This window comes from Myiozetetes cayanensis, unplaced genomic scaffold, assembly GCF_022539395.1.
Source record: "Myiozetetes cayanensis isolate MyiCay16 unplaced genomic scaffold, myiCay2020 scf26, whole genome shotgun sequence".
In the NCBI taxonomy this organism is placed as follows: Eukaryota; Metazoa; Chordata; class Aves; order Passeriformes; family Tyrannidae; genus Myiozetetes; species Myiozetetes cayanensis.
Window position 1 is genome coordinate 3206902 of NW_026087477.1, and position 13547 is coordinate 3220448.

A 13547-nucleotide genomic window follows, 5' to 3' on the forward strand; every position below is an offset into this window, starting at 1 on the left:
CGCGCATGCGCAGGGATGTCCCCGCGCCGGCTCCTCCTCGGCGTGGTGCGGGAGCAGCGGGAAAGGGGTGCGTGGGAACCGGAACCGCTCCCGCTCCAAGAAGATGAGGTTAATGAACCTCCCAGCAGAGCAGATCTTCAGAGCTGATGTACTCGGCAGTCGAAGTCATCAGCAACGAGGCTTTTCGCTCCGACACCGAATGAAGTAAGAAAAGCCACTGCCCTTCCTGCCCAGGCACCAGCACATCAGGGCTTGCGGGAGCCAAGGACGTCGCTGCTCTTTGAGTTCTCAGCCGTGCCCGCGGGGGTGGAGGCATCGTGTTCCTTCTACCTGTGCTCCAGGGCAGCCAAAAGCACCAGCACATCCCCTGGGCCTTTTTGGGAGCCTGAGGTGTTGCAGCACTGGTAAAACCGTAGGGGGAACATCTTCTCTCACTAATTTTTGTATCATACTCGAAACTTTAAAAGAAAAGTTAACATTGTGTAATTTACCAACTGACTTGCACTGGTTACACTGAAAGTGCTGAATAGTTGTAGGGTATAGTTTATTGGTTGTATTTAAGCCATTTGGTGTTTGTTTAAAAAGGGAGGTGATGGAATGTTATGGGGTTTTCCCCCCAATATTTTGAGGTAGTGCCCTGAATTACTTTATTTCTGCCTCTCTCCCAATGGTGGGAAGTTTCCCAGCTGTCCCACGGCAGTTCTTGGGCAGTGCAGCTGCCAGAGGTCCCTCCGGACTATGGGACAGACAAAAACCCCACAGCAAAGGAGAACCTGGCTTTGGGAGATGGAGAATTTAATGGCATCATTGAGCTGTGCCAGTTCATTGAATGCCAAAGGAAGATCCAGGACTCCTCTAGTTCCCTTGCTCTGGGCATTTTGGGAGAGGAGTCACTTCCCAGCAAAGGACGGGAAAGGCAACCCAGAGGGTGAGGCTTAGGAAGGAATTGGGAGCTGAGAAGAAGCTCCAATCAGCCTTAAACTCCTGGAATGGTGTGGGGTGGAAGGGGCCTTATGGATCATCTCCTCCCAGCCCCTACCATTGGCAGAGATGTCCCTGGGGAACCTCCCGTGGAATTCGCTCCATGCCAGGCTGGTGACACTGGGAGGGTTTTTCTCCCTGGGCCTAGTCAGGGTCAGGTTTGGGGTTTCCCTGGGAAGAAGCTGCATTTCAGGAGCTGGGAGGCTCCACGCCTGGAAATTTTTCCAGTGCTGCTGCTTCTTTTTTACCCACTCTTGGCCAAGGCTGGGCATGTTGTTGGTTCCTAGAGTGCGGGGGGTTTTCTGGGATTGTTTGGATTGCATTGGACAAATATCCTGGGTGTTGGGGGGGGTGTGGTCTCTTTTCTCCTGCATGGAAGAGTGGGGGAAGGGGGACGGTCCCGACAGTGGCAGAGACACAGGAGCAGCCCAGTTCCAGGGAGGACTGCAGTGTCCAGCTCGTGGTTTGCACCCTGAGGTGGTCTTTCCTGTTACTTCTACCTTAGAGCCTGTTGGAATGCTGGTGTAGATTTGGGAAGAGCCAAGTAAGCTGGAGCTGTGAGGTTTTTCCTGCCCAAAACCCATGGGGATGTTTTGCCTGGCTGTCCCAAGAGGAAGCAAGAGCTTTGGAGTCGTTGCATCCCTTGGAAAACCAGTTCAGGAGGGTTTGTCTGACTCTGCCCTGACCTGTGGCTTCCAGGGACCCTCCTGCTGTTCTGGATCTTCCCAGGAGAGGACATTCCCATGCCTGCTTTTTAGACAAGAAATCCCAAACACAGTAAGTCAGTCCCATCCTATCTGAGCTGTGCCAGTGGTGAGGTGCAGGGGGGAACACGCCGTGCTGCTCTTTGAGACATTCCTGACTGGAATTGGGGCTGAGGGAGCGCTGAAGCCATTAGTTCAGCTTGGAACACCATCCCCAGGGAATGCTGAGGCTTCCTGTGCCTGTGGCATCCAGCAGCACATCCCTGATGTGGTGCCAGAAAGATGAGGGGTGATGTTCTGGGTTAGGGGAGGATGTTTCTGGGAGCGACTTGGAAGAGGTGCTGATCACCTCATGGAATCACAGGCTGGTTTGGGTTAAAAGGGACGGTAAAGACCATTTGGACTCTGGCATCTGATTCCAGGGCAAAGATCATGTCCAAAAGCGCCTCCTCACCCTCCTGGATGTCGTGAGTGTCTTCCATAGCACTGCCTGGCCTGTTTGGGAACGGAAACAGCTGCTGGGAGCTCTAGCAAGAGCGTCTGGAGACCAGGTAAAAAGAGCCATGTGATTTTTTTGGCTGCTGCTGGATCTGGTTTTCCCCCCTGTCAGTGACACCCTGGGACCCCGCAGGGGCGAGCGGAGCCTCAGGTGGCCCGCTTTCTCTTAGAAAGATCTTGGACAGCAAATCAGACAACAGAACTCAAAGACTGCACAAGCATTTAAGAGAAGGTTTGCCAGGAAGAACAGGAGTTCCTTGTTTTCCTTAACACTCTGGGACTACAGGACCCAATCTTTGCAACCAAGTGACAGTAGAGATGTTATTAATACTTAAACCTCTCCCCCATGGTTCTGTCTCAGAGAACTGGGCCAGCCCTGAGCTACTCCTATGTGCCTGCAGAGCTTTGGGGAGGGACAGGACGATGTCCCACTTCTGCTTGGAAACATTCCAGAGGAGGAAAAGCCACTTCCCTTCTCTCTCTCTGACTCAGAACCAAAGCAGTCCTGTAGGACAACGTGGATTATGCACAGAAGGCCTGAATCAGTGTGGAAAAAAAACCCTAAACAAGCCAAAGCACCCCAAATTTCAAGATAAAAAACACGCTGCTTCCATAACAGGAGCACACAAAACTTATTGAAGCCAGAGAGGAAATTACAAACCAAAAAAAAAAAAAAAAAAAAAAGACCAAAAGAGATGCTTTGCACTGATATACTCTCTGCTTGATCATTCCAAAGGAAATTCTCCACAGATCATAAGCCAGTACCAAGAATTTTTCCTCTGCTGAAAATTAATGACTTGGGTTTCTGCTGCTGGGCTGGACATGTCCACGGAGGGTTCAGGAGTCTGGTGGGTTGTTTGTGGCTGATCCTGACCAGCCCAGGCCAACTCCAACCACCTCCCCCTCGCTGCTCCATCCCACACCCGGGTTGTCCTTCCTTACGAATCCACGGAGCAGGTTTGCTCCACCCTCTGTTCCCAACCACAGCTCTCCAGCCCGAGTCCCAGCTCCCAGAGACACAAACTAAACACACCCAAGGCAATGGTTCCATCAGCTCCTGGCATTCCGAGCTCCCCCTTCCCTGGCATGCTCATGCCAACACTCACAGCAATCTCACCTCAGCCCACAGGCTCTCTGTCCTCTGAGGGAAACACAGCCCGGTGGGACACAGCTCTGGCACCGCCTTTCCTCTCATCCCTGCTCTCCTGCAAAGCCACAGGGAAATCCAATCCCTCAGACCCTGCATCCCTGGGCACGAGGGCAACTGGAGTTTGAGCGGATCCCAGCGCCCTGGACAAGCGTCTGCCCACGAGCACGAGCCCATGGCTCCATCCAGCCCATCCAGCCCCCCTTTCCCTGCAGGGAGTCCCAAACCCTCCCCTAGCTCCCCTGTGTCTGTTCCACGGCCCAGCCCAGCTTCAGCCCTGGCAGAGCTGCAAACACCCCCCGGGCTCCTGAACCCCCAAACCAATGCTCAGGCTCACCCACGGGGACCCGCCCGCCCCTCTCAGCACAGCCCAACCCCACAGCTCTGGGACCCCACCGTCACCCGGCCCTTCGCCCCTGTATAAGTTACCAGCAATGCCTTAAAGGAATTGAAGAAGCCAATTTACAGTAGCAAGCAAATTTATTAATAAGCGGTAGATAGACAATCGCCACACGCAGGGAGGGGGGGGCTGTTTAGAACAAAAGAAAGTTCTCTCACAGCTCGCCGCCGCCCCCCCCAAGCTCTCCAACTTCCCCTTTTGAACCCTCCGGGTTCCCGTCCAGACATGCTCAGTACATAGGTTCTTATCCATACATAGTCCGGGGCATGTGCTTTTTGCACATGCTCAGTTGCAAAGTTTTCCCCATGCATGTTCCTGGGCTGTGTTACCGGCGTCCGTGGTCTGGGGGTTTCTTTGTGGGCCGGGGTCTCTGTGATGAAGATTTTTAGTCTTCCTCGATGTCCGCAAGATGAACCCGGCTTGGAGCATGCGCCTTTAATACGTATTTTTCCTCCCCTTCCAGTCTTATATAAATCACTTTGACTCCTTGTTTAGAGGAAGCTTCTCATTGTCCCTAGCTGGTGTAGTTCAATTACACTGCCAGACTTCCCTCCCCCCTTCCTTATCAGCCTCGGGAACAAACAGCAGCTTGTTAGAAGCAGTTAACAGCTATGTGGGAAATACACACGGAAATCACATATCAATGTCCTGAAGTTTTACTAAGCTCAACAAAAAAAAAGAATCCTCTTTAAAATATAGTTTATTACAGCCCCTGCCTCTCCACCCTTCCCAGCACACACGGCAAGGACCAGCCCGCAGTGGGAAAAAGAGCCCTTGCCCAGGGAGCAAACGCCAACAGGCAGGAGAAGGGAAACGTGTCCCTCTGACTCGACTCACCTCACCCCACGGGCGCCCCGCCGGGCCCCGCTTACCCCGGGGACGATCTCCTGGAGAGCCTGAAGTTGTCTCTGCCGCCGCGTGCGGCTCCCAGGGGAGATCCCGACAACACCGGCCGGGCCCGGCGGGACCGATCGGGGCGGGACAGAGACGTCACGTGAGCGGAGCGGAGCAACGCCGAGGGCCTCGGGCCACCGCCGGGGCTGCCCGCACCGGTACCTGCCGCCTCCCACGAGCCTGCCGCCCGCGCCCGGCGCCGCCGAGCGCCCTGCCCTGTCCCCCGAGCGCCCCGACCCGTCCCCACAGCGGGAAGCACCGCGGCGAGACGGCGCTGCGAGCGCGGGGTGGGGCTCGGAGACGGGGTGGAGGTCAGGCAGCATGAGAGACGCCTCTTTACAGCGGAGGGAGTGGGGGCCTCGCGCCGCCATCTTTGGTGTTGGTCTTGAGACATTCCGATCACGGCAGCGCCGTTTTTGCTGTGGCGCTCTGAGACTGCGGGGCAGGGCGGCGCCGGCCTTAGTGGCATCAGTCCGGGTTTTCCCCCATTCCGTACTCCGTGAAAAATCCAGTCCGGGCTTTCCCCCATTCCGTACCACGGGAGAAATCCAGTCCGGGTTTTCCCCCATTCCGTACTCCGGGAAAAATCCAGTCCGGGTTTTCCCCCATTCCGTACGACGGGAAAAATCCAGTCCGGGTTTTCCCCCATTCCGTACTCCAGGAGAAATCCAGTCCGGGTTTTCCCCCGCCCCCCGCTCCCCTCCCCGTCCCTCCCTTCCCCATCCTTTCCCCGCCGTTTTCCTTCAGCTCTCTCCCGGTTTTCCGGGAAGACGCTGCGGGACCGGCTGTACCCGGAGCTGTGCGGGGTCCGGCGGGAGGGGCTGGGGGGCTGCGGTGGCGGCTCGGGGCTCGGCTCGGCTCCCGGGAGTGGCAGAGCTCGCTGGGGAGCACTCGATGCCCGTTCCGTGCAGGGTCTCGTGGTGAGCTCCCCGTTCCTCGGGGAATGACCGGTCCTGCGGCTTCTGGGAGGGTGAGCTGAGCTTGGAACAGCGCGGGGCGGCTGGGATGGTGAAATGGTGGAATGGTGATGGAATCCTGCAGTGGTTCGGGTTGCAAGGGACCTTAAAGCTCATGCAGCCCCACTGCCTGAGCAGGGACACCTTCCCCTAGCCCAGGTTGGCCCTGGTCGCAGATGGATATGGAAGTGCTGGAGGTGTTTAGGGAATGCTGCTAGTTTTTCCCCCACCTCTGGCCATCGGGTCCTTCAAAAGACTAATTCACCTCTTCGCCCAGGGAAAAAGGCTGGAGCAAGAGGTTCCAAAAAGAACGGGGCTTTCTGCACGACGAAACCCGGGAGTGCCCGATCCTGCCTGGAAGGAGGGGGGGGTGAACGGGCGGTGGGCGCCGCCATGAAAGGAGCCGAGGGGCAGGGACTTGTCCGTACAAGGAGTGTCGGGGCGTGCCCATGGCCATAAAAGGTAAAGGAAGGGTGGGGATATGCCCGAAAAAGGCGCATGTGGGGCGGGGCTGCCCCCATAAAAAGCGCCTGAGGGGCGGGGCTAGCGCCATAAAAGGAAAGTGCGGGGCGGGGCTAGCGCCTTAAAAGGAAGGTGCGGGGCCGGGAGCTAGCGCCTTAAAAAGGAGGGTGTGGGGGCGGGGCTAGGCGCCATAAAAAAAAAAGTGCTTGGGTGAGGGCTAGCCATAAAAGGAAGAAGAGTGCGGGCGGGGTAGCGCCATAAGGAAGCAGGGGGAGGGGAGCTAGCGCCATAAAGGAAAGTGCAGAAGGGCGGGGCTAGCGCCATAAAAAGGAGGAAGGTGTGGGGCGAGCGCTGGCGCCTTAAAGGGAAAGGAGTGCGGGGCGGGGCCCAGCGCCATAAGAGAGAGAGTGCGGGGGAGGGGCTGGCGCCATAAAAGGAAAGTGCGAGGCGGGGCTAGCGCCATAAAGGAAAGCGTGGGCGTGGACTAGCGCCGCACAAAAGAAAAATGCCGGTGGCTCGCATGTAAGCGAGGCGAGGGTCCTGAGGCGGGCTAGCGCCATAAAAGAGAGGAAGGTGCTTGAGGCAGGGCTTAGCGCCATAAAAAGGAAAAAGTGCGGGTGCGGGGAGCTAGCGCCATAAAGGAAAGGATGCTTGGGCGGGAGCTAAGCGCCATAAAAGAAGAAGAGTGTGGGGCGGGAGGCTGGCGCCATAAAAGAGAGAAGGTGCAGGGCGGGAGCTAAGCGCCATAAAAGGAACGGTGCGGGCGGGAGCTAGCGCCATAAAGGAAGTCGTGCGGGCGGGGCTAGCGCCATAAAAGGAAAGTGATGCGCGAGGAGCTAGCGCCAAAAAGGAAGCGGGACGGGAGCTAGCGCCATAAAAGAGAAGCGTGGGCGGGCTAGCGCCATAAAGGAAGCAGGTGCGGGGCGGGGCTAGCGCCATAAAGAAAGTGTGGGGCGTGCAGCGCCATAAAGAGAAGGTGCGGGCGGGGCTACATATGAGAAGGTGCGAGGAGCATATAACCAGAAAAAAGAGGGGTGTGGGGCGGGGCTACCGCCATATAAAGAACGTGCGGGGGCAGGGCTGGGGGCCATTCAAAAAGGAAAGGTGTGGGCCGGAAAGGGTGTGGTTTGTAAGGAAGTTTTGGGGGCTTAAAATGGAGTTTGATTCTCTCCGGGCAGGGAATGCAAAATATTGAGGTGAGCAGGGGTGGACAGGAATGGAAAATTTAGGGGATTAAACTTGGGATGATCTGGTGGGTAGAGACTGAGTCTTTGGAGGTAGATTGAGGTTGTCAGCAGTGGAGAGGAGGGGATCATTTTGGGGTCCCCCTTGGGTTGCTGCTTTGTCCCGTGGCTGCAGCGAGGCTGAGCCCTGTCCCTGCTGTTTCAGGAGCGTCCCGGGGCGGGGGCTGTGCGGCAGAGAGGGCAGGGGGGGCTGTGGAGCTGCCCCGGGGGGCGCGGGGGGTCCTTTGCAGGCGGCGGCGCTGTCGGGGCTGCAGTACCGGCCGTGTCCGCCAGGCGGAGACTGCGGGGCAGGCACTGCGGGACACGGCCCGGGGTGGGGAGGGGGCGCCGCGGGTGGGACCCCCTGCGGGGGGGGAAATGGTGCCCCTGAAATGGGGGCCTCTGCTGGGCTATTGCACTGCTACCCCTCGTGTTTGGGGATGAACCCTCTGGGGAGCCATGGGAACAGCAGGGTGAGAGCCAGGAGCCTTTGACTTCCACAGAGCACTGAATTTCCCTCTGCTCTCTTTCAGGACAGGACAAAGCATTGAACTGGGAGAAGTTCTGCCAAATCTTTGGGGTGTGTGCAGCCACAGGGAAGAGGCTCCAGCCTTGATGCCCCAGAGAGCATCAGTGAAAGCAGCACTATTGCCCTGGCGTGTGCCCACTGCCAATTGTTCACCCAACACAATTCCAAAGCAAGTGTTGCTTCTGTTTTAAGAACTGAAAATAACTTGAAAGCCAAAGAAATCACCATTTCCTTGGTCTTGTTTCCTTTTAGATGGTGGAATTGCCAGTCTGTCCGTGAGCTGAGCTGTGGCTGCAGGGCACTGTCAGGTATTGTTGGCTGTGAGTTCCTGCTCTTCTCCCCGGGAGATTGGAAATCCTTCTCAGTTAGGTTGCAGAAATCTTTTCTGAAGCCGTTTGTCTGCCTTTGGCTGACAGATCACCCTCCTTCTGCCTTGGGATTTGCAGCTCTTCCGCCCTGGAGAGGGTCAGGAGCAAGGCCCTGAGATCAAAGGGACCCCCCTGTGTCCCCAGTTATGGGTTAACAAAGCTAAAATGGGAAATGTAGAGGAAGGAAAAGTGTGGGGGTAAAACTGAATGTTATTTGTAGGGGAGGGAACGACCCGAGAGAGGTAATGTGAGGCCATCAGCCCTGGGCAGGTAAGGAAAGCTTTGGGGGTTAAGCTTGAGAAACTCTCAAGGATAGAAAATGAACCTTTGGAGGTAAAAATGAGTTAATCAGAGGTGTGCAGGAAGAGAAAAGTTTAGGGGTTAAATCTGAGGGGATCTCTGGGAGAGAGAATGAAGATCTTGTCTTAAAAATTAAAAGAGGTGATCAGTTGTGGCTGCCCAGGCGGGTTTTGGGGCTTAAAAAGGAGTTTGATTCTCTGCAGGTCAGTGAATGCAAATGTGGAGGTGATCAGCAGTGGAGAGGAGGGGATCATTTTGGGGTCAGACCTTGGGCAGGAACTGAACTCAGGAGCTCAGCTGCTCCTGCCCCAGAGAGCATCAGTGAAAGCAGCACTATTGCCCTGGTGTGTGCCCACTGCCAATTGTTCACCCAACACAATTCCAAAGCAAGTGTTGCTTCTGTTTTAAGAACTGAAAATAACTTGAAAGCCAAAGAAATCACCATTTCCTTGGTCTTGTTTCCTTTTAGATGGTGGAATTGCCAGTCTGTCCGTGAGCTGAGCTGTGGCTGCAGGGCACTGTCAGGTATTGTTGGCTGTGAGTTCCTGCTCTTCTCCCGAGGAGGTTGGAAATCCTTCTCGGTGAGGTTGCAGAAATCTTTCTGAAGCCTTTGCCCGATCGATCTCCTCTTTTCTGCCCTGGGATTGCAGCTGTTCCACCTGGAGAGGGTCAGGAGCAAGGCCCTGAGATCAAAGGGACCCCCTGTGTCCCCAGTTATGGGTTAACAAAGCTAAAATGGGAAATGTAGAGGAAGGAAAAGTGTGGGGGTAAAACTGAATGTTATTTGTAGGGGAGGGAACGACCCGAGAGAGGTAATGTGAGGCCATCAGCTCTGGGCAGGTAAGGAAAGCTTTGGGGGTAAAACTTGAGAAACTCTCAAGGATAGAAAATGAACCTTTGGAGGTAAAAATGAGTTAATCAGAGGTGTGCAGGAAGAGAAAAGTTTAGGGGTTAAATCTGAGGGGATCTCTGGGAGAGAGAATGAAGATCTTGTCTTAAAAATTAAAAGAGGTGATCAGTTGTGGCTGCCCAGGCGGGTTTTGGGGCTTAAAAAGGAGTTTGATTCTCTGCAGGTCAGTGAATGCAAATGTGGAGGTGATCAGCAGTGGAGAGGAGGGGATCATTTTGGGGTCAGACCTAGGGCAGGAACTGTCCAGAAGACTCAGCTCCTGCTGAAAACATCAGTGAAAGCAGCACTATTGCTAAGTGTGCCACTGCCAATTGTTCGCAACACAATTCCAGCAAGTGTTGCTTCTGTTTTAAGAGCTTAAAATAGCAGAAAGCCAAAGAAATCACCATTCCTTGGTCTGTTTCACTTTAGATAGTGGGATTGCCAGTCTGTCCGTGAGCAGCTGAGCTGTGGCTGCAGGGCACTGTGTCAGTGTGTTGGCTGTGAGTTCTATGCTGCTCCCGGGAGGTGGAATCCTTCTCAGTTAGGTTGCAGAAATCTTTCTGAAGCGTTTGTCACCTTTGACTGACAGATCACCCTCCTTCTGCGCAGGATTTTTAGCTCTTCCGCCCTGGAGGAGATTCAGGAGCAGGCCTGTCAAAGGGACCCCCTGTGTCCCACAGTTATGGGTTAACAAAGAAGAAACTAAAATGGGAAATGTAGAGGAAGAGGAAAAGTGTGGGGGAGGTAAAACTGAATATTTGACTGTAGGGGAGAGAGGGAAGCGACCGAGAAATAATGTGAAAGGGCCATCAGCTCTGGGCAGGTAAGGAAAGCTTTGGGGGTAAAACTTGAGAAACTCTCAAGGATAGAAAATGAACCTTTGGAGGTAAAAATGAGTTAATCAGAGGTGTGCAGGAAGAGAAAAGTTTAGGGGTTAAATCTGAGGGATCTCTGGGAGAGAGAATGAAGATCTTGTCTTAAAAATTAAAAGAGGTGATCAGTTGTGGCTGCCCAGGCGGGTTTGGGGGCTTAAAAGGAGTTTGATTCTCTGCAGGTCAGTGAATGCAAATGTGGAGGTGATCAGCAGTGGAGAGGAGGGGATCATTTTGGGGTCAGACCTTGGGCAGGAACTGAACTCAGGAGCTCAGCTGCTCCTGCCCCAGAGAGCATCAGTGAAATCAGCACTATTGCCCTGGCGTGTGCCCACTGCCAATTGTTCACCCAACACAATTCCAAAGCAAGTGTTGCTTCTGTTTTAAGAACTGAAAATAACTTGAAAGCCAAAGAAATCACCATTTCCTTGGTCTTGTTTCCTTTTAGATGGTGGAATTGCCAGTCTGTCCGTGAGCTGAGCTGTGGCTGCAGGGCACTGTCAGGTATTGTTGGCTGTGAGTTCCTGCTCTTCTCCCGGGAGATTGGAAATCCTTCTCAGTTAGGTTGCAGAAATCTTTTCTGAAGCCGTTGTCTGCTGGCTGACAGATCACCCTCAACTGCCTTGGGATTTTGCAGCTGTTCCGCCCTGGAGAGGGTCAGAACAGGCCCTGAGATCAAAGGGACTCCCCTGTGTCCCCAGTTATGGGTTAACAAAGCTAAAATGGGAAATGTAGAGGAAGGAAAAGTGTGGGGGTAAAACTGAATGATGTTTGTAGGAGAGGCTGCGACCGAGAGAGAGGTAATGTGAATTCTCAGCTCTGGAGCGGGTAAGGAAAGCTTTGGGGGTCACTTGAGAAGCTTCTCAAGGATTAGAAAATGAACCTTTGGAGGTAAAAATGAGTTAATCAGAGGTGTGCAGGAAGAGAAAAGTTTAGGGGTTAAATCTGAGGGGATCTCTGGGAGAGAGAATGAAGATCTTGTCTTAAAAATTAAAAGAGGTGATCAGTTGTGGCTGCCCAGAGGCGGGTTTGGGGGCTTAAAAGGAGTTTGATTCTCTGGGTCGTGAATGCAAATGTGGAGTGATCAGCAGTGGAGGAGGAGAGGGGATCATTTTGGGGTCAGACCTTAGGCAGAACTGAACTCAGAAGGCCTCAGCTGCTCCTGCCTGACATCAGTGAAAGCAGCACTATTGCCCTGGCGTGTGCCCACTGCCAATTGTTCACCCAACACAATTCCAAAGCAAGTGTTGCTTCTGTTTTAAGAACTGAAAATAACTTGAAAGCCAAAGAAATCACCATTTCCTTGGTCTTGTTTCCTTTTAGATGGTGGAATTGCCAGTCTGTCCGTGAGCTGAGCTGTGGCTGCAGGGCACTGTCAGGTATTGTTGGCTGTGAGTTCCTGCTCTTCTCCCCGGGAGATTGGAAATCCTTCTCAGTTAGGTTGAAGAAATCTTTTCTGAGGCCATTTTGTCTGCAACCAGATCACCCTCCTTCTGCAGCAAGGATTTACCTCTTCCGCCCTGGAAAGTCAGAACAAGGCCAATCAGACCCCCCTGTGTCCCCAGTTATGGGTTAACAAAGCTAAAATGGGAAATGTAGAGGAAGGAAAAGTGTGGGGGTAAAACTGAATGTTATTTGTAGGAGAGGAAACGACCGGAGAGGTAATGTGAGGCCATCAGCTCTGGGCAGGTAAGAGAAACTTTGGGGGAGTAAACTTGACTCTCAAGGATAGAAAATGAACCTTTGGAGGTAAAAATGAGTTAATCAGAGGTGTGCAGGAAGAGAAAAGTTTAGGGGTTAAATCTGAGGGGATCTCTGGGAGAGAGAATGAAGATCTTGTCTTAAAAATTAAAAGAGGTGATCAGTTGTGGCTGCCCAGGCGGGTTTTGGGGCTTAAAAAGGAGTTTGATTCTCTGCAGGTCAGTGAATGCAAATGTGGAGGTGATCAGCAGTGGAGAGGAGGGGATCATTTTGGGGTCAGACCTTGGGCAGGAACTGAACTCAGGAGCTCAGCTGCTCCTGCCCCAGAGAGCATCAGTGAAAGCAGCACTATTGCCCTGGCGTGTGCCCACTGCCAATTGTTCACCCAACACAATTCCAAAGCAAGTGTTGCTTCTGTTTTAAGAACTGAAAATAACTTGAAAGCCAAAGAAATCACCATTTCCTTGGTCTTGTTTCCTTTTAGATGGTGGAATTGCCAGTCTGTCCGTGAGCTGAGCTGTGGCTGCAGGGCACTGTCAGGTATTGTTGGCTGTGAGTTCCTGCTCTTCTCCCCGGGAGATTGGAAATCCTTCTCAGTTAGGTTGCAGAAATCTTTTCTGAAGCCGTTTGTCTGCCTTTGGCTGACAGATCACCCTCCTTCTGCCTTGGGATTTGCAGCTCTTCCGCCCTGGAGAGGGTCAGGAGCAAGGCCCTGAGATCAAAGGGACCCCCCTGTGTCCCCAGTTATGGGTTAACAAAGCTAAAATGGGAAATGTAGAGGAAGGAAAAGTGTGGGGGTAAAACTGAATGTTATTTGTAGGGGAGGGAACGACCCGAGAGAGGTAATGTGAGGCCATCAGCTCTGGGCAGGTAAGGAAAGCTTTGGGGGTAAAACTTGAGAAACTCTCAAGGATAGAAAATGAACCTTTGGAGGTAAAAATGAGTTAATCAGAGGTGTGCAGGAAGAGAAAAGTTTAGGGGTTAAATCTGAGGGGATCTCTGGGAGAGAGAATGAAGATCTTGTCTTAAAAATTAAAAGAGGTGATCAGTTGTGGCTGCCCAGGCGGGTTTTGGGGCTTAAAAAGGAGTTTGATTCTCTGCAGGTCAGTGAATGCAAATGTGGAGGTGATCAGCAGTGGAGAGGAGGGGATCATTTTGGGGTCAGACCTTGGGCAGGAACTGAACTCAGGAGCTCAGCTGCTCCTGCCCCAGAGAGCATCAGTGAAAGCAGCACTATTGCCCTGGCGTGTGCCCACTGCCAATTGTTCACCCAACACAATTCCAAAGCAAGTGTTGCTTCTGTTTTAAGAACTGAAAATAACTTGAAAGCCAAAGAAATCACCATTTCCTTGGTCTTGTTTCCTTTTAGATGGTGGAATTGCCAGTCTGTCCGTGAGCTGAGCTGTGGCTGCAGGGCACTGTCAGGTATTGTTGGCTGTGAGTTCCTGCTCTTCTCCCCGGGAGATTGGAAATCCTTCTCAGTTAGGTTGCAGAAATCTTTTCTGAAGCCGTTTGTCTGCCTTTGGCTGACAGATCACCCTCCTTCTGCCTTGGGATTTGCAGCTCTTCCGCCCTGGAGAGGGTCAGGAGCAAGGCCCTGAGATCAAAGGACCCCCGTGT

General features: G+C 53.4%; 3 long non-coding RNA genes across 8 annotated transcripts; 2 read left to right on the forward strand and 1 right to left on the reverse strand.

The window, feature by feature from the left end:
* Positions 1-3791: 3791 nt before the first annotated feature.
* On the reverse strand, positions 3792-4724 carry LOC126643139 (uncharacterized). The gene is made up of 2 exons (XR_007629687.1): positions 4568-4724; positions 3792-4339 (listed from the first exon to the last, which is right to left on the reverse strand). It is a non-coding gene; the product is annotated as an uncharacterized LOC126643139 (long non-coding RNA).
* Positions 4725-5579: 855 nt separating this feature from the next.
* Positions 5580-7963, forward strand: LOC126643039 (uncharacterized). 2 transcript variants are annotated; one of them, XR_007629661.1, is made up of 3 exons: positions 5580-5594; positions 5858-6042; positions 7799-7963. It is a non-coding gene; the product is annotated as an uncharacterized LOC126643039 (long non-coding RNA). The 2 variants fall into 2 exon arrangements; XR_007629660.1 differs by lacking the exon at positions 5580-5594 and adding an exon at positions 5600-5739.
* A 77-nt stretch (positions 7964-8040) lies between these two features.
* Positions 8041-13532, forward strand: LOC126643040 (uncharacterized). Of its 5 annotated transcripts, none has more exons than XR_007629662.1 (6): positions 8041-8102; positions 8932-8987; positions 10675-10730; positions 11550-11605; positions 12412-12467; positions 13297-13532. It is a non-coding gene; the product is annotated as an uncharacterized LOC126643040 (long non-coding RNA). The 5 variants fall into 5 exon arrangements; XR_007629664.1 differs by having other exon boundaries at positions 8047-8114; XR_007629665.1 differs by having other exon boundaries at positions 8047-8102; positions 8932-8999.
* Positions 13533-13547: the final 15 nt, after the last annotated feature.